Raw genomic sequence first — 20612 nt, 5'->3', positions numbered from 1 at the left:
TTGTATATCTGACATAATTTGATCATCACAGCAACCGAGGGATGTTGACAGATACCAAAAAAATCATTTACATTTCTTTGAAATGCTTTTTAAAATATAATTATAAATTAGAAACTCTTTCTAGAAATTATCAGTTAGAAACTCTAAAAGGTAATTGTAAGTTAAGATGGCTTTCTAGAATTTGTGGTAAATCCAAAACCTTTATCAGATATTTTTGAGCACGATTGGTCTTGACCAAAATAGTAAAATGATTTATTTTGATCTTTGAGAACCAAGGGCATTGTCTAGCACGCTTACCCTAGGAAAATTTGTGAAGGAAGCAGATCTTAATTTTACCTTTTGATTATGGAGAATCAAAATTCTCTTTGAATAAGATTAGTGCACTTTTCAGGCAATCAAGGAAAATATATGGCAGTTAAAATGTGTATTTACATGTAAAGCACTGCAGAATTTCAGATTTCATAATCTGGAATTGATTAGTTTTCCCTTTGCTTTTCTAGTAGGTGGAAATGGTGGTACCTTTCAAGCTATTTAAGTAATACTGCCAACCAGCTACTCTCTCTCTTTTTTTTTTTTTACCCCCTCTTTACTCTGATTACTTTCTTAATTAATGAGGCTCAAAAGGGAAACTTGTTAGCATGTCTTTAATTTAGCTGTAGTGTTAGCCCTAAATGAAATAATTGGACCTTTAAAAAATTCTTAAGTCATCTAACTTTCGCCTTGCGATTGAAGGTTGAAAAAAATCGATGTATTTGCTCAATCTGATACTAGTTATAAAGGTTAAGGTGAGGAAAGGGTGATCGTTTTCTTAATATTTCAGTGTCTCTCTGCCTCTGTGCATGTGTCCCTGCTGCCCCAAATGTCTCTTTGGTTTGATGTAGAGGCTGGCAGAGGCCTGTGACTTCTTTAGTCTCAGCTCAAAGGCAGCTTCTCTGTTCTGCAGCAGTAGATGGTACTGCAGAGAGATAGGGAAGCCAGGCTTGTAATGCTGGGCCAAGCAACAGGAGGCAAGCTGGGAAGGTGACTGTTTTTCACTCTAGATTTTAAAGAATAATTCCTAGAAACCATTAGTTGAGGAGCCTTAAGTGTGCTTTTTGACGTTGCTAGTGTTTTATTAGGAAGGGCCATTCATTGCTGCTTTCAGAAAGATAAGGCTTCATGTAGGTATTTATTGGAAAGATCAGAAAGGAAGGCCAAAGAAAGGTGTCTGGAAAACTTAGACAATTGAAGTACAGTAAGTTATAGTGTGTCAATTTCTGGTGTACAGCACAACGTCCCATCATGCATATACATGCATACATTCGTTTTCATATTCTTTTTCAATAAAGGCTATTACAAGATATTAATACAGTTCCCTGTACTATACAAAAGAAACATTTCTTTTAATCTATTTTTATTTATTTTTATATGTAGTAGTTAATATCTGCGAATCTCAAACTCCCAGATATATCCCTTCCCATCTCCTTTCCCCTGGTAACCATGAGACTGTTTACTTTGTCTGTGAGTCTGTTTCTGTTTTGTAGATGAGTTCATTAGTGTCTTCTTTTTCCTTCTTTTTCTAAATTCCACACATAAGTGATATCATGTGGCATTTTTCTTTCTCTTTCTGTCTTACTTCACATAGAATGATGATCTCCTGGTCCATCCATGTTGCTGCAAATGGCATTATTTTATCATTTTTTATGGCTGAGTAGTATTCTATTGTATACATAAACCACAGCTTCTTTATCCAGTCATCTGTTGGTGGATGTTTAGGTTGCTTCCATGTCTTGGCTATTGTAGCTCCTTTTCTCTTTATCTGCGGCCTGACTGCAAACATTGCCTGTTCACCCGGATGCCAAAGATTGCTTTGGATCAGTTTTGTCATTTCTACAGCATTCAAAATTAAATCTAGTTATTGCTTGTTCAGTTCAAAGTAGAAATGCCAGTTGCTCTCCATTCTCTAGTGAGCATGGGGAGATAGGGACATTGGCTACTGGTTGATTGTCATCGCCTGTCTGCATCACAGGTTGGCAGGGAAGGACAGAGGATTCAGATTACTGAAGAATAGTGGGTTTTTAGAGAAAAGGTGTGTCTGTTTTTTTTTTTTTCATTTTTGGACCAAGAACCAGGGCTCTTTCTCAAATTACAAAGGTGAATGTTCCATTCCAGGCATTTTAAATGGTAGATGCCAATCTTTGTGCTTTCTAAGCATTTGAAGTAGAAAGAAAAAAAAAAAAAAGCTGAATCCAGTCATTTAAAATGAGCCTTGGAATTTTCTCTCATGTTCTTTTTTTTTTTGTCACTAAGTATGGCTTTTTATCTTATGGGAGACATTGCTTTTGTTTTCTGAGACGTTTAGGTTGAGAATACTGTGTTTGAGAAGTCTGGCACCTTGAGTCTTAGGAAAAGAGGAGGGGCTAATGATCCCTTTTGAGTGCCTGTGGTACTGAGCGGGGTCTTCTCCACGTGACCTTGCTTAATCTTTACCACATCCCTGCTGAGGTTCTTCTCCTGGTCTGCTGATTCCAAAGCAGTTCTCCCACAGTAGCACCCTGCCCCACCCATTTGCAGATGTAGCAAGATATCCTTGGGAGAGAAGCAGGTATTTCCTCTCAACTCATGTTGCCCTTTGTTCCATTTCTTTTTTTTTTTCCCAGTTAGATTTTACTTGTTTGCCTTTTAAAACTAATCTCCTCCCTGTGACATTTATAACATCACTTCAATGGGGAAATGCCTATGTCGTACCTTAAGGAGCATGGGAACCCCTCTGTGCACCATTTCCTCAGAAAACAGCATTTTTAACCGATTCACTTGACATTTTCTCTTTTATACCTCATTTGCTTATTAAGTCTTTCACTTTGGGTTCTTTGCTTCTCTCCATCTTAAACTTTTGAGCTACATCTTAGCTTTCCATATTTTAAATTGTGTTGAAAATAACACCTAGGCATCTTTCCTGATCATCTTTTTGTTTCCTTTTTCTCATTCTGCCTCTCATTCATTTGTTTCACTTTTTCTCTTTCCCCCATTTGGCTACCATTGTTCAAGTCAGCAAGTATCTATTGGGGACACGTTGTGTGTGAGGCCTCATATTTGGCACTGGGGACACTGGTGAGTGTGGCAGACGTGGAGTTCCTGCACTCATGTAGCTTCCACGTCTCAGTGAAGCACAGTTGAGCTCTCAGGTGAAGCGTGGGGCCGAGGTGTGAGACAGCTAGTGCTGATCTTGACTGTAGAAAAGACGGCTGTTGTGGGGGAGGGTACAGCTCAGTGGTGGAGTGCATGCTTAGCCCGCACGAGGTCCTGGGTTCAATGCCTAATACTCCCACTCGAAAAAAAAAAAAAAAGAAAATCAGAAAAAAAGAGAAAAAACTGCCATGTTTTACTGTCTTCAGTTCTGTTAAGACTTCACAAGGTTATAAAAGAACACTGTTTACATATCTCTCAGAAATTTAATCACAATTTTCGTATATTGAACATTTGGTATCATCAAAATAATGCTAATGACCTGTGTATTTTTTTTTTTTACCGGATTAGAAGCATCTGTTGGCTAATTTTTATAGGCTGTTGGAAAAAGGATTAAAGTATACTAACAGGTTATTGGTGTTAGGTTTATCAACTAAAATTAATATTAATTACTCTCATTATTCACAAACTGTTAAGAGAGATTAAAGGGCTTTCTGAAAATATATGAATAGTCTAATTTGCTTAGACTGATTTGTTATGACAGTGTGATCGCACAATTGTTAGCTCTCTGAAGTAATCACATTTTGTAACAGGTGCATCGTATTTGCTGGATTGGGCCAATAAACTGGTTTATAAATAATTTCTCAACTGAACAGTTATGGCATATGGAAACAGTTAATGGATTATGTACTCAAAAACAAATCAAGCTTAGATTTCTGACATCATAGTTCAGTGGACAAAGTATTGAGTCAGTGATAAACCATGGATTATCCCATGGGCTTGGCTGTATTCAGCATGTTGCTTTGTATTTGAAATATAATTTATTCCTCTGTATGAGTAAAAGTCTATAAAAAAACCTTAGACTACCTCACAAGCCTCCATTAAGGTGAACAATATACTTTATAACAGAAAAATATGTTCCTTAGGACCATGTTAATAAAGAGATGATGCCAAAATGAATATAACATATCTTCAACATCCTAAAGATTTCTGAAAAGACGTTTGACAAATGCTAATTCAGAAAGACTGAGGAGAAAGTCAGTGGAGGATCAAGTATCTCTAGGGGTTTATCATTTCGTTCTTATCTGTGGCTGAATCTCAAAAGCACTGAAGACTTAAGGAAATTATGAGATAGATCAGGAATATCTTGCTTGTTCCCCATTAGAGAGTATCTCAGTGTTACCAATTATATTGTATTCTGTGTTGGGTTGCAAAACAAACAAATTTATTCTGGCAGCTTTAGAGAAATAGAACCTAAAGAGAGTGGCTAAAGAAAGGGGTTATTTGGTTTGGAGCCACAGTCAACTTTCAAATGCACAAAATGCTCCAGTTACATGCTTAGTCATACAGCACGTCTTTGGCATGGTGTGATAGAAGTTTTTAAAAGTCCCTGTAAATAGGCATGTTTCTTATACGCTGTATGGATGCTATGAGCAGAAAAGGAGGAGCCTTGGCCTTGTGTGTATTGTGTTGGGGTTTGCATGTCCATAAACATGGTTGTTTTCCTTCCCTTTTTCCTCTCTTCTCTTTTCCTTCTGCCATTGGAAAAAGGAATGGTATTAGGGACTGAATTCAGTAGAGTCATTTGACTAGTGGTGGATCAGGGGACGCTGTCTCCCTTCCTTATTACAGGCAGTTTATTTTGGTATTTTAGTTCTGGTGGCAGTTTCCAGTGGTGCACCTGTGGCTCTCAAACCTTAACAGCATTGTACAGTCATTCCATTACATTGTCATGTCTTAGAATTTCTTCGAGGACTTCTCTTCCATTTCCTGTATCTTCTGTCTTATTCCCCATTTCCCCAGGCATCTCTTAATCACCCTCTGATCGGTCAAAGTACACTTTCCGATTTCAGGCAGTAATCTTTGCCTTGTCTGCAGTATGTCTACTATCTGCTCTATCACTCAGGACTCCCACCTGTAATTAGTGCACAGTGTCATTCACCTGAAAATATAAATGAGGCTCATCCTTCTGAATGTGCTATTTTAATCTTAAAATAATATTTTGTAAATCTGGCTGTTCACTTCCCCTTTTTCCTCCCTACCTCCCCTCTCCCCTACATGCCCACCTCCACACATACCACTTGCCAGGCTTGGAAGAGAAAGAATCACACGGAGTCAGCCTTGTAAGTGGATCCATCCCTGGAGCACAGGAAGGGCTTGGGGTCATGGTAGCAGAGTCATAAGGAGATAGGGGCTTCTTGCCGGATTCCTTGCTATAGCAATTTGATATTAAATAAACAGTGTAATAGATTGTCTTGTAACAGAAAAAAAGCATTCCATATGAAAATAACTTCTTTGTAATTTTATAACCTTGAATTTCATAAGTTAGATTTAGTGGTTAGTATATAGGGATGTATCTAGCTAAGCAGCATAAGTTTTTTTGGTCCTTCAAGGCTAAGTAATTTGGACATATGCTTCCATACCTTCAGCATGTTCTTTGTGTTTAACACAAGCTTTCATGGATGGCACGTGTCAACACAATCAATGAACAATCAGTGATAAGAACAGGGAAGAGTTTTATCTGAGCCAAACTGAGGGCCAGCTGGAAGCCCGCTTCCCGGATTACTCTGAGGTGCTGCTCGGGAGAAGCAGGGTTTTCAGGATAGTTTTATATCCTGTCAGAACAAAGAAACATTAACAGGTCAGGGACACATTTCTTTGTTTTTTTAAAAAAAGAACAGACCAAAATTGTGAATAGAAGATACAACTCACGAATCTGCAGGGACATTGGAGTACAACCTCCTGTGCTTGCAGGCATATATCTACATAGAAAAAGTGATGAAATGATAACAGTATTCTCTCTGGGTGATGTTATGCTGTGATTTTTTAAAAAGGTTTTCATTTTGCTTATCTGTACGACTTGTGTAATTCATAATGAAGTTGTAGAACTTGAATAATAAATATTTTAAAAATTAAATTAAAGAAAAAACCCAAACAAAAAAAACAGACCAGCGTGTACATGGTGAGTCAGTATGGCCTTGGCACCTGGGAAGGGAGTCTTATCATCCAGGGAGGACCAGCATTGGCGTCCCAGGGAAAAGAGGGGCATTTAATCCTTGTTCTTAACATGGACATTCTTTACTTCTGGTCATTGTGCCCTTTAAGAAAAGCAGATGTACAATGTATGTTTGATAGGCCACAAATAGGTGTTTTAGTTGGCATAAAATTCAAGTTAACCCATGTATAAGCCAGACTGACTGCCCTATATCTCCGTATGTGAACATTTCTTTTATCATATGGCATCTGAGAAGAACTCTAGGTTAGAGGGGGACTGGGCAGGAAGAACCTGGGACTGTGATGCAAATTTGACAAATTCTCAGGCAGCTCAGCTGGGAGGCAGTGCTGGAGCCCAGAGTGCCTCCTGCCAGAGCAGTCCCAGGGTGGGCCCTGTCAGCTAGGCCTAGTACTCCTGAGTGCTCAGTCATCGGCTGGGGCCCTGAGGAGCAGCGTGGCCTGGGCTCAGAAATTAAGGAGGATCCTGAGGGCACTAAAGAGTTGAAGCCTGTCAGCTGAGTGTGTTCCTTTATCACTGAGTGGAAAGTTTTTTCCTGAAGGGAGATCTGAGCAGTTTATCTCCGTGGTTGCCACACATACATGTTACTAGTCCATAAACTGGTGTTCAGTGCATTTTAATAACTGCATTCGAGTTATCATTTGCTTCCTTTGAAATCTTATGTATTTTATTTTATGACTTTAAAAATTATTCTCAGAAGGGCTTCATTTCTCTGATGATGGGGTCCATTCAAAAAAGTTTACAGACCCTGCCGCAGCCTTTCTGGTTGGTGCAGACGTGGGAGTGAGGTGGACGTAGGGACCTGGTCTCAACCTCTGCCTATTCAAATATATGTGGGTTTTTGTTTTAGTTTGGTTTGGTTTGGTTGTTTTGTTATTCAAGGGGCTAATATGTTACTTGTAATGAGATATTTCATCCAACAAAGAATGATTTTTACGGTGGTTTCGACATCTGGCCATCCATTTTTAATCCACTTTAACAGACTATAATGCAGTTGTTAATAAAAATATATATCAAATACAGAAAAAATACAAACTCATTCCCTGATCAGACAATAATAGAACAGAATTAATAGTGTATGTCTTTTTCTTTGCCATTATGTTTAATTTATTTATATTATTTTATTTGCTCCCCAAAACAATTCTATGAAAGACCCTGGGCAAATGTTGTTTACATTTTCTGTGTAAGAAAAAGTTGCACTCCTCAAGTGAAGTTCAGCTCAAAGGAGTCACCACTCTGAGTGGAATACAGATCTGAGTTTTAAGCCATTGCTCCTTCTGCTCTGCCATGCTGCTGCTCTGATTAAAAGAAATCCTATTATGTTTTATTTAAAGTGCTCTTCTTTGATTTAAAATAATTTTCCTCTCATCTCCTGCCACCTTACCACTGCCCCACAGCAGTTCATCCTCATCCTACAATTTATATTAAAGGCTCTAAAAACTTGCCGTTTTTTATTAAGACCATCTTTTATCATTTGGCACCTCTATTCACTTCTGTAAGTATTTGAGCTGTAAATACTAACATCACGCTGTGGAGTGTACGGAAATGAGGGGCTGTGGTGTCCACTTCCAAGTGTGCGACCCCGGCCAGTACCTCTGTCTTCTTTCCTCTCTAAAACGGAGAGATAAGATCCAGCTCACAAGGTTATTGTGAGGATTATACAGTGAATATTTTAAGCATATTTTGCAGTGCCCAGTTCCTTGTAGTTGCTCAGGAAATATTAGCTGAACTTAAGTTTTGAGAATGCAGAGTTACTGCCACTTGTAACGTTTTGTGTGTCATTTCTGAATCTTCCACAATGGTAACAAGTCAGATGACCTCCTTCCCGCTTGGCCCCACTTACAAATGAAGCTTTCTAAACCATGAAGCCTATGTTAATCGACCAGGTTACTAGCCACTTATGAAGACTTCTGGAGCACCAGTCTGTACTCTTTAACTTTAGAAAATAATAATGGATTATTCTGTACATCTTGTTTCTTTTATTTTTGTCTTTGTCTTAACTGGCAAATGCTCTATTAAGTTCCTGTAGACAGGGATCTGTTGTCAGGAATAAATGTAAAGACCTGTTTGGGTCGCCCTCCCTTTTTTTTTTTTTTAAGTTTTTTAATTATTTTTTTTCTTCCAGTTTATGAGTCATTAATGGAGCTGGTACCAAACAATGTGCAATTTTGTGAACTTTAAAAACTGAAAAAATTAACTTTGTTTTTTTGGTATGATTCATTGAGCTGAGGCCTTGAGAGTGATCTTGGAAGCACATTCAGTTCTTTATAAAATCTTACTGGATCTTGTTAATAATTTATTTTTTTCTGGCAGTTGTTTACATTTTCAATGAATAGCGAGGATGGTATGGATGGCTTAATGTCATTATGGAGCTGGGGTGCATTAAGGAGACCTAAATTATCCCCAGGGTTTGCAGGAAGGACGATAACTGTTAATTTTCTTAGTTTCATCGAGTGTTGGCAGAAGGTTTAGAGGAGTGATAATTTTTCAAGAATGGGCTACTCCTTTTTTTCTTATCGAGCTCTGTGGTGTAAGCTAAAGAAATTATTTAGGTGAATTATATACACTTGTATAATATGTTATGGTTTTGCCTAATTCTTATTTCCTAAGCTAGTGACAAATTAAGAAAATACACAAAGAGATGTCTTTATAACTTAGTTGAAAATGAGTATTAGTATTTCTGCTTCTCTGATAGCCTGTCAAGTAATAGATAAAGGAGGCAAAACTCTTGAAGTGAAAAATGTTTGTCTCAGAATGACTTATAGCCTCCAACTCTTAAGATTGGAAGATGAACTTGGAAATTTATATGCTGCATTAGTATGTACAGATCAGTCTTTTCTGAAGAATCTGTAAGTTTGCCTACAGGAAACAGTTCCCAGTTAAAAGTGATTTTAAAAAGGAGACTGGTGGTTGGTGGTCCCAGTGTTGGTAAATTCAGTATCCAGATGATGTCAGGACTCTAGATAGCTCCTCACCCTTTTTCCTACTTTTCCTGCCAGTTTTAGCGTAGCTTAGCTGGCAGAGGTGGGAGGTTGTCATAATGCTCCCCGATGGGACTTTGCATTAATTTTAATTGCTGCTGTAACAAATTACTTCAAATCTAGCAGCTTAAATAATGCAAATTTATCATCTTACAGTTCTGTAGGTGTGAAGTCCAATATGGGTCTCATGGGGCAAAAATCAAGGTGTCTACAAGGGCTACATTCTGGAGGGTCTTGGGGAGAATGTGTTCCTTGCCTATTCCAGCTTCCAGAGGCTGCGCACATTCCTCAGTTTGTTAACAAATTCAAGTTCATGTGCCCGATGCACAGCGAGGCCAGAAAATACTGAAATGTTGGCGTTTGGAGCAGAGAAAGTTTTATTGCTGGGCCAAGCAAGGAGAACGGGTGGCTCACACCCAAAGAACCCTAAACTCCCTGAAGGGTTCAGCTGAGCATTTTCAAAGGCCAGCTGAGGAAGAGGTGGCCCAAAGTATGCGATCAGCTGTGCACAATTCTCCGATTTGTTGAAGGTGAGCAATCCTTGGGCGCCAGAAGGTCTGGGGGCTATGTGCTCACGATCATCAAGTAGTTAATTTCTTCCTTTTGGTGGTGGTTTTCAGCAGCTGAGAAACTCAGGAAGTATACATGAGATACTATTATCTGGGTGCTTCAGAGAGGAGCTGCAGCAGAAGATACGGGGAAGGGAGTGTCTTGGGAAGGCCCCACCGGGTCCTTCTCTGCTGCAAGTTTGTGGCCTCCTTCCTTGAATCTTCAGAGCCAGCAGCAGTGAGCTGAGTCTCCCTCATCTGATTTCTCTGAGTACATGTTTCTCAGACTCTAACCTAAGCCAGGAAAGGTTCTTTTAAAGACTTATGTGATTAAACTGGGCTGATCTGGATAGTCCAGGAGATTCTCCTAATCTTAGGGCCTTTAACCTTAATCTGCAAAGTTCTCTTTTCCATGTAAGGTAACATATTTACAGGTTCCAAGGATTGGGACCTGGACATGTTTGTTAGAGGAGGACGGGATAGGACTACTGGAGACCATGAACTTGCAGCATTTCACAAAGGGCTTGGCCCTGTTGATTCCACTCACTAAAATTACATCAGTCTCCTTTAGTTCTGAATGCTGCTTTAGGGTCCTGGGGCATTTGCCCTTAACTTTTAAAATCATTTATTCTGTTCACTAAATGTTTACTGAACTTTGGATCCTTACTAATCACATTAACAGAGGTTTCTGTTAACACAGCTAAGTGCCTTTCTGGAGTTTTAGGAAAAATCCCCATCTCATGTCTTCCTAAATGCCAGGAATGATTTTTTTTCCCCTCTTCTTTATTTAATTAACATGCAACAGGTGGCACAGCCTACTATGTATTTTCAATTTGTAATATACACTATTAATTTCATTTTTTCTAAGTCATTATTAAATTCTGTGTGTATATTTATGCTTAAATCTTTTTTTTCCAAGCCAGAAATACCTCCAAAAACCTAGGGTAAAGAACCACTGCTTTTAAAAACTAATTGATTCTAATTGCTCTCTCTCTTGCCTTCTGAGACAGCCAGCACTCTGTCTGTGGAGTGTGTATCTGCTTTTACTTTAAACTAACACCCCATACCTCTTGATCTCTCTCCCTCTCACCTTTCTGAGATCCCCACATTCTGCCTACGGAGTGTGCATCCTGAGCCATTTTCCTTTCTGAGACAGACCGCACTCCGTCTATGGAGTGTGTATCACTCTACATAAACTTGCTTTCACTTAAAAAACGAAAAAAAATGGTTCTGCACTCTCACTTTTTACTATTTTAGGAAGAAAGAAAGACTGGTTCTAATTGAGAAAAATAAATGTGTGTATCTTAGACATTATAAACTTTGAGGAGCTCACTTATTCTACGTTGCATGTTAAAAAACTTAATTTCCTCACCTTAAAGGTTAGTTCAAATTTTAGAATACTTACTGTTACTCTTGTTTTATGATGTTTTATGACATATTTTTATCTGCATGATATTTATATAATGGGAACTTTGGGAAGAAGGACCTTTTCCTGGTCTAGATATTACTAATAAGCATCAACAAATAGATATGAATATGTAATTTCATTACAACCTGAAAAATACATGTTATTATAATTGCATATTTCACTGGATAATTTAAAATACAATCTACAAAAAGTTTATTTTAATTGGAAAAATTTTGCCACTGAGGGAAATCACATTTATCAAAAGATCTAATGCAAACACATTTCACACAAAATAAGCAATTTATTTTAATTTAATTGTTGGCTTCTAGTTACTTGCCAGTCTACTGTTCTGTCATCACATTGCCTTAGACTCGTTCCTCCTGAAGCAGAGCTCTTTTCCCTTCTTTAATCTTCTTTTCTTTTTCAATTAGAGAACCAATTATTTTTCAGGTTTTCACAGGTCACAGGGGGGCAGTTTGGCACTCTTGTTCCTGGTGGTGTGCGATTCAACCCAGAAGAGTTGAAATAGCCAATGGGATAATTGGCTTTGTTTTTAAATGTTAGTGTTTAGAATGTTTGTTTTTTTATTTTAAAATTATCCTTTTCCTCAATACTATTTTTAAATTTTGCTTCATTTAAAATCTTATCTGTCTGTATTAAAGTGAATAGGAGCTTTATAAGTTGACCAATGATTTTTATTTCCATTATCTGCTTTGCCAGATTTAGCAATGTTTTCAATTCCCAAAGCAAGGAAAACAGGAATTTGTGTCAGCTTCAGTGTGGTAACAGTACTTCTGTAATAGGATTTATTATTTGTATGTGTATATGTACATACGTGTATATAGCTGAACGAATATCACTCTTTAAACCAGGCAGTGCAAAAATGACTAATCAGTAGATTCCTGTTTCTTTTCTTTCTTTCTGTTTTTTTTTTTTTTTTTGTAACATCTTTTTTTCTCAACAAGATTGTTGCGTGTAGAGAAGGCACATGAGATGATGGTCCCATGCCTGCTTTTGTATCTCTGAGGTGTGTTTTTATCAAAAGAGCTATGTTCATCAGTGTGCTCTTGATGAATAAGCATAAACTACAACCTCAATAAATCAAAATTTCTCATTGTTCTTGATTATACTAGGGTGTGAGAAGTCCAGAACGGCTGTTGGAAGCAAAAAGGAATGAGAGGGGGACTTCCATAGTAAAGGGGAAATGAGTGCTTGCTCAGCTCCTAACTGCCCAGTCCGTACATCATAAGAGTTAGGACTACGTCCTTTTTAGTATGAGTCTGAGGCTCAGAGAAGTTAAAAATCTAAACCTCAAGGTCGCCTCATTAGAAAGGAGTTGAAAGTCCTTCACTTCCTTCTGACTTTACTGGTGCTGGTGGTGACTAGGTTCTTCTCCCGTCACAGAAAGACTTCAGAGATGAGATATGGAGGTAAAGAAAGTAAAGTGAGGATTTATTAAGGGATGGATAGTACACTCTCAAGGGGAGAGTGGGCAGGCTCAAGTGACTGGCTGTGCTGAGTTTCTTTGGCAAGTTGGTTACATAGAGTATAAAAACGCACGGGCAGAATATTCATTGGGGAGGGAAGGGTTTGAGGTCTTATTCCCTGATTTTCATCCCAACTCCACCTTCCCAATGGAAAGAGGGATTTTTGTCCTTATTTAGTCTGGATAGGAAGTGTCATGTTGTCAGTACATTATGAGTACTAATCTGCAAGGCTAATTTTACTGAAATGAAGGCATAATGAGCAAAAGTTTACATTCAGATACTGGAGATTCCTGCCTTTTCCCACCTTTGTAGGCCTCTAGGCTACTTGTCATCCCAAAATGTGTGACCACTTATCAGCCAAGAGGTTCCTGCTTTATTCTCTCTGCTCAGGGACCCCTGCTGTTTATATGATGTGTGGTTTCCTGCATTTGGCCTGTGTCCCCCTTTCTCTGCTCGTATCTAGCTGTCTGCCTGCTGTCACAATACCTTGTGTTCTTTCCTCTCTCTCCTGTTGGGACGCTACAGAAGAGGAGGGCAAAGAAGGCATGGGGGCACATGGGGGAGCCTCAGGGACGTCTGTGCATGTTGATGTGGACATGCCCTTGCTGTCAGACACCCTGACTGACAGGGCAGCTCAGACATCTCCTTCAGTCCTTTAAACTCTAGAAGTTATGATCATCATTTCACTCATCACATACTTTCTTCAAACCTCTTCATGTTGTTTTCTCATATTCTTTCTGTTTTTAAGATGGCAGTGCAGACTGTCTTCAAATGTACTGTCCCTGCAAATATCACGTTTATCATCTCCCATGTGTGCACAGGTTCTAAGGGATTCAAAGACAAAGCAGTTCCACATCTAGCATTTGCAGCCTTCTGTGTGCAGGTCCAGCCTGTATTTCTAGCTGTATGCCTCCTGTTATTTGTCTGCGCTATACATTGTGCTCCAGTAATTTTGGCCTACTTTTCCTCTACATTTGACCATGCAATTCATTGCTTCTCTGTGTCTTCATCACTTACTCTGAATGTTTTAATTGGCAGTCCCTGCCCATTCTTTATCTCCTAGGGACTCTCCCCATGGGAGCTGCTGCTGCCCTGTTAATGGTATTTCATTCACCAGGGTAGTGGTAGAGAGCTTGCCTGGCCTCCACCTTCCAGGCAGTTTTCCCCTCTGACTTCACGGGAGTGAGCCCTTTGTTTCTGGACTGGGAGAGTGCGGAGGCTTTGGAAACCTCAGTTTTCTCACTTCCTCTGCTCCTACCTTGTCTTCAGTGCTTCCACTTCAGCCACACTGGAGAGCCTTTGTGACACGCCTCAGACGTGCCAGGTGGACTCCTGCCTGGAACATTCTTATTCCAGCCATCTGCTTGAGTAAGCCCCTCACCGCCTCCAAGTCTTGACTCAAATGTCACCCTCTCAGTGAGGCTCCTACACTTACCTCCCAGTTTAGTACTGCCACGTTTCCCATGTGTTCTCCCCTGCCACCCCAGCCCAGTTCTTCATATACCTTATTTTTCCTTTTTAAAATATCATAACCCTCTAACATGCTGTTTATTACTTATTTACTAGGTAAACATTTGTGTTTTTCTCTCCTTGCCAGCATTGGAATTTAAACTCCTTCAGGAGAGGGATCTTTGTTTATTTACTGATGTACCCGAAGCCTGGCACATAGCAGGCACCAAACTGATGTTGGCTGAAATGAATGGCTTTTCATTTCTTTAAAGCAGAAATAAAATAATTTCAGCCTCCCCAAGCAAACTGTCTTTTTTTCATTTTAAGCAACTAGGAATTTTGGAAAGAGTAGAATTATTTAAATGATCTAGATTCCAATTAACTCTGCCACTGATGACTTTAGCTCTGAGTGAATAACAGGCTCTTTTGTAAATTAGGTAAAAAAATCAGAGAATAATGAAGGTGGTTGATAGTGGGATAGGTTCAGGGTCTAGATGCTAAAATGATTCACCTTTTTTTTGGCCTACTTTTCCTGACTGACAGGGCAGCTCAGACATCTTCTCCTTCAGTCCTTTAAACTCTAGAAGCTATGATCATCATTTCACTCATCACATACTTTCTTCAAACCTCTTCATGTTGTTTTCTCATATTCTTGCTGCTGTGTTTTAGCAGCAAGAATATATGTAAAAAGGAGGAAGGAGTTTAGGTAAATTCTATTATTGTTAGATGGACCTTGATTTAATGTTTACAAACCAGGAATAATGCTGGCAAATGGATTACAACATGGTTTGTATTTATTTTCCCCTAGAAATTGCTCCCTTTGTTGGGTGTTTTTTTTTTTTTTTGTAATTGTTGTTAACTGAGGCACAATTAACATCACAAAAATTTAATCATTTCAAAGTATACAATTTCGTGGCCTTTAGTACATTCACAGTGTTGTTGCAAACCACCACCTCTGTCTAGTCCCAGATCATTTCTATCAGTCCAAAGTAAAACCCTGTACCCAGGAAGCAGTTTCTCCCCATTGCCCATTCCCCCGAGCCCCGGTAACCACCAGTCTGTTTGCTGTCTCAATGAATTGATTTATGCTGGATGTTTCATTTAAGTGGAATCATGCAATATGTGACCTTTTGTATCTGGCTTCTTTTAGCAGAATAGTTTTAAGAGTCATCCACATTGTACCATGTATCAGACCTACTTCCTGTTAATGGCTGAATCACAATCCCTTGTTCGTATCGTACCCTGATTTGTTTATCCATTGCTTCTTTGATGAAGATTTGTGCTGTTTCCTCCTTTGGCTATTGTAAATTGTGCTGCTCTGAACAGGTGTACATGCATTTGTTTGAGTACCTGTTTTCAGTTCTTTTGGGTTGATTTTTTGGAGTGGAATTGCCGTATCCTATGCTAACACTATATTTAGCTTTTTGAGGAACTGACAAATTGTTTTCCACAGCAGCTGAATTACTTACATTCCCATCAACAACGTACAGGGTTCCAGTTTCTCCACATCTTTGCTAACTTTTTTTTTTCACATGGAGACTTGGCTTTATTTTGATTACAGTAGACATCTAAGTAGCAATGAGATGGAACTTTACATTTTAAAATACTTTTCCCTCCCTTTGTGTGTGTGTGTTTTTTTTTTTTAATTGAAGTATAGTCAGTTTACAATATTGTGTCAGTTTCTGGTGTACAGCATAAAGTTTCAGTCATACACGTACATACGTATATTCCTTTCATATTCTTTTTCATTAAAAGTTATTACAAGATATTGAATATAGTTCCTTGTATGAGCTTGTTTATTTTATATATAGTAGTTAGTATCTGCAAATCTCTAACTCCCAATTTATCCCTTCCCACCCCCTTTGCCCCTTGGTAACCATAAGTTTATTTTCTTTTTATTTGCTAAGTATTGATTGTAAGCTTTAAAAAAAATTCAAAGTTTACTGAAAACTGTCCTTTATAAAGATTTGGGAGCAACAAAGAAAATCAAGTGTGTTAACTCTTCTTATAGATGCTAAATAAAGGCTTTAATCAAGTAGAGAAACCTCAGATTGAAAATAATATTTAATTATAATAAATTAATTGAGTGAATGATGGTACAGAATTCAAAGGTATTATAACTGGGATGCTTGCAATTTTACATGAAAGATAAATGTTTTATGGTTATTCTGTGTTATAGCTATAAAATATTATATATGTGTTAGTAGTCAAGTAGCATAAAATCTTATGCTTTTTATTAAGAGTATATAAAGATAATTCACTTAAGTATTTAAACTACTATAATTTATTCATTATAAAACAATTATGTTACAGCAAATTTGAAAGTGATTGAAAGAAAAAACTACCACCCTAAATTCCACTACCTTACTTGAATTAATTATAGGATTTTCTCTATTTCCTTTTATCCTTTCAGAAGTTATACATGCACTATAATTTTTTATTTTCATAACGCTTTCTGTGCTAAGTAGGTTTTATAATATCTTGACTCACCGTATAGTATTGCATATGGTCGTTAATCATGATTAGACATATTTGAAAGCCTGTTGATTTACACTGGGATAATTAGAAAAGACCTCATGAAGGAGGCAGTTTCACCCTGCTGACCCCATACATAATTCATTTCTTGGCTTAAGTGTCATCTTCTTAGAGAAATGCCTTCTAGGACTTCCCAAATTAGAGTAGACCTCTTTATAATTCAATCCCACGTTACTCTTTGTTTTGCATTCATAGCACTGGTTTGTGATTCGATAAAATTCGCATTTGTTTGTTTAATGTTCTTTTTACCTATTAGATTGTAATCTTCCCAAGGGCAGAACTATATCTTCCCCCCACTGCATTCCTTTTACTCAGGCCCATGTCTGATGCTAATTGTGCTTAATAAGCCAGATGGATGGATGAGTGAATGAACACACAGGGAGAGGGAGCAGAGAGTATGAACAAATTTGCTGGCATGTTTGGGGAAATATGTAGGCTTGGGAGTTAAAAGAGTAGTGATGGAGTGTACTTCAGTTTCTGTGGGACTGGGGAGATAGATGGAGGAAGGTCCTTGGAAGATGAACCTGGAAAGAGTCCTATTCCTTTATGTGCAGAATACAGGACTGAAATTCCGTTCTGTCACTCATTTACATATATTAAGTTAAAATTTTTAAATGTTAAATATATTAAATGCTATCCCAGGGATATAATGTGATATAACCTATGCTTCAGCAGGAAAACAGCGTCGGGCTGTTTTTGTGTTGTAGTAGAAAGTCCAGAGGCTGGACTGTCAGTTAAGAGACTCCTTTAATTACCCAGGGATTGGGGATGCAGTCCTGGACGTAGGTTACTTCCATGGGAGTGCATAGATATGAGAGAGATTTGTGGAAGTATAATCAACCAGGTTTAGGCCATCATTAGCTGATGGGCTTTAGAAAGAATTGCAGAGCCTCAGGGTAATTTAAGTTTATAGCATGTATTAGGTTGATGTCTGTAAGTTTTAGACTGAGGACAAACAGATTTTATTTTTATCAGTTGACTTGAGATGCTGTTACAGATCTCCACTGTAAGGTGGCAGAGCTTTTCTGTGAAAGGCCAAATAGTAAGTGTTTTAGACTTTGTGGGCTATCTAGCTTCTATCATAGCTCTGCGGCTGTGCTGTTGCCGCGCCGAAGGAACTGTGAACCCCTTGTTAACTAGTGGTCCTGGCTGTGTCCCAGTGATGCTTTGTGTACAGGACAGATGGAAGATCAGACTTAGCTCATGGGGCTGTAGTTTGCTGATCCTGGGTTATATTATTGAGGTTTTATTTTAGATTATATTGTTAAGGCATAGTGGATCCGAGTGTGGGTTATGTGATTTTCTTCAACAGTAATCACTCATCAGAATAGAACTGGAGACGTGGATATTGTATTTACTTAGATTTGGGCGTCCACCTCCCAGACATTTGTGATTGACTGTCAAACAAGCAAGACACAGAAGAGGTGTAGTTGCAACTACCTTAAGAAGTTTGATCATGGAGTCTTAGCTGGGTGGTGAGAGAAATAAAGAAGAAGCGGGTATTAGAGGGAAACTTGGTAGAAGTACAAGGACTAGAGATTTTATGAATGTTAAAGAGCAGGCTTCTTGGACATGAGCGGACTGGAAACCTGTGGAATCTTAAGTGCAATGTGCTTTATCTTAGTGTAAAAAATCTTGCAGAAATAGGTCTAATTCTAATAATTTTGCAGCCATAATGTTCTAATGAAATAATGAAAATAGAAGCAAGAGTCTAAGGTCGAAATTAACAGTGAAAAGCTTCAGCTTGGGAATCAGACCGCCTGACTGGAATCCTGTCTCTATGATTTCTTTGACTTTGGATGAATTTTCACTCTTTTTCAGATTAACTTCAATTTTCTCATTTGAAAAAGAGAGTTAATAGCTACTTACAGGCTTATTAAGAGACTATGTCTGTTGAATGCCTAGCATGATACCTGATTCACTTTACTTCATAAATGGCAAGTATCATTATGGTTATCATGTGAATTTCATTTTCTGGGTATTGCATCATGGCAAAGAAGTGTGGAGTAGCAGCTGATGCTTTTATGAATGGGACTTGGACTGGGTATTCTCTACATTCCCTTCTGTATATGGGATTCTTTTTTTAAAATTTTTTATTCTAGATTTCTTCACTGATACTAATTTATTTCTCTGAATTCACATTTTTAAAGCATAGTATTTAGTCCCAGTTTTTAAAATAATAAATCATGACCTTATGAGATTTACTGCACAACAGCATTGTTAGAAAAATGTGAAACTCTTGCCTCCCTCTTGGTAGTCTTTAAATTAGATTTTAGGTTTAGATTATGTCTGACTGTCCTGCATCAAAATTATTATTTCCAGAGGTGAAGAGGTATATTAACTGGGGTCAGTGGTTGTCATTGGTTTATTTCAAAACAGTAAAGTGTTGAAAGAATCCAGCAGTAGCCCATTGCAGAGTTAAAGTTAGAGAAGTTTGCCATTTTTGCTAATGCCATTTTCTTAACTTTTTTGAAAACTATTGAACATGAGCATATGACTCTCTCCTAATTGTGATGCATTACTGTACCCTGTAATCTATGAGAGTGTTCACCTCTGCACTCTGCCTGTCCAGCTGTTGTCTTGAACAATTATCAGCGAGTTATTATTCCGGTATGAGCTGTGTCATGCTCGAAAGTGGGATGAAAAAAATGTTAATGAGCATGCATGAATGCTGGTTGATGAAGGTTAAGTGGTTGCGGATATGGTCTCTGCATTCTTTCCTGTGAATATTCAGGCTGAGGCAATGGGTTCTGATGAGGGATTACAAACAAGTGGTGCTGATTGACAGTTTTTGATTTAACATTAAAATGGTATCTAAAAGCAGATTCTGCATTTCAGTGGAACAGCAGACACAGTGTTGTTGACCCCAGTGCAGCACCACACTTCAGCATCAGTTTTATTTTACAATTTTCATTTTTTCCTATTGTACCACCTTTTCAGATTCTCTCATTTTGTCGTACACATTATTTTAAAGATGTGCCTGGCAGTGGTGGCACAGTTTAAAAGATTTTTAACATGTCTGTTATGTACATAGCTTTTCTACAGTACTAACTTTGCAATTTTAAATATGATCAGAGTATTATATACAGTAGCTGTTCAAGTTGATAAGTATGGGCCACTACTCATCAGCATGTTCTTTCTCTTTGTGTCTGTTTGCATGTATTTTTTTTTCCATTTTTTAATTTCAGTTATTAATTAATAAATTTTTACTGAAGTGTAGCCAGTTTACAATGTTGTGTCAATTTCTAGTGTACAGCATAATGTTTCAGTCATATACAAACAGATGTTTCTTTTCACATTTTTTTCATCATAGGTCACTACAAGATATTGAATATAATTCCCTAAACTATACAGTTAGAAACTTATCTATTTTATGTATAGTTAATATCTGCAAATCTTGAACTCCCAGTTTATCCCTCCCCACTCCCTCTCCCCTGCCAATACCATAAGTTTGTTTTCTATGTCTGTGAGGCTGTTTCTGTTTTATAAATAAGTTTGTGTCTCTTTTTTTTAGATTCCACATATATGTGATATTACATAATGTTTTTCTTTCTCTTTCTGGCTTACTTCACTTAGAATAAGGATTTCCAGATCCATCTATGCTGCTGCAAATGGCATTATTTTATTCTTTTTAAGGCTGAGTAGTATTCCATTGTGTAAATATACCACAACTTCTTTATCCAGTCATCTGTCAATAGACATTTAGGTTTTTTCCATGTCTTGGATATTGTAAATAGTATTATCATGTATTTTTAAGTGATGACCCAAGCACCTTTTTGGCATTTGTTATTTGTATGCTGATTAAAAATAACTGTATATTTCTTTAGTTAATTTTGAGTTGATTTTTGTGAATATTGCATTTCATATTGTATATATTGAGAGAGAACTTTAAATAGTTTTTTTCTTTTTTTTAAAGAAATGGCAGTGCAGGGAACAGTATGAGGTAATGTTGACAAGGATCTTTTCTCATCATTTTCTTCATTATTGATAATCCAGAACTTGGTTTTGCAACTGGAAACTATGCTT

The 20612-nt window shown here is 37.8% G+C and overlaps 1 protein-coding gene across 7 annotated transcripts in view; it reads left to right on the top strand.

Moving 5' to 3' along the window:
* Positions 1-20612, top strand: part of DIAPH3 (diaphanous related formin 3) — a 473996-nt gene that overhangs the window by 178211 nt on the left and 275173 nt on the right. The window lies entirely within an intron of this gene.

The sequence above is a fragment of the Vicugna pacos genome, chromosome 14, assembly GCF_048564905.1.
Source record: "Vicugna pacos chromosome 14, VicPac4, whole genome shotgun sequence".
In the NCBI taxonomy this organism is placed as follows: domain Eukaryota; kingdom Metazoa; phylum Chordata; class Mammalia; order Artiodactyla; family Camelidae; genus Vicugna; species Vicugna pacos.
The sequence above is the reverse complement of the archived record's forward strand: the minus strand, read 5'-3'. Positions and strand labels throughout refer to the sequence as shown.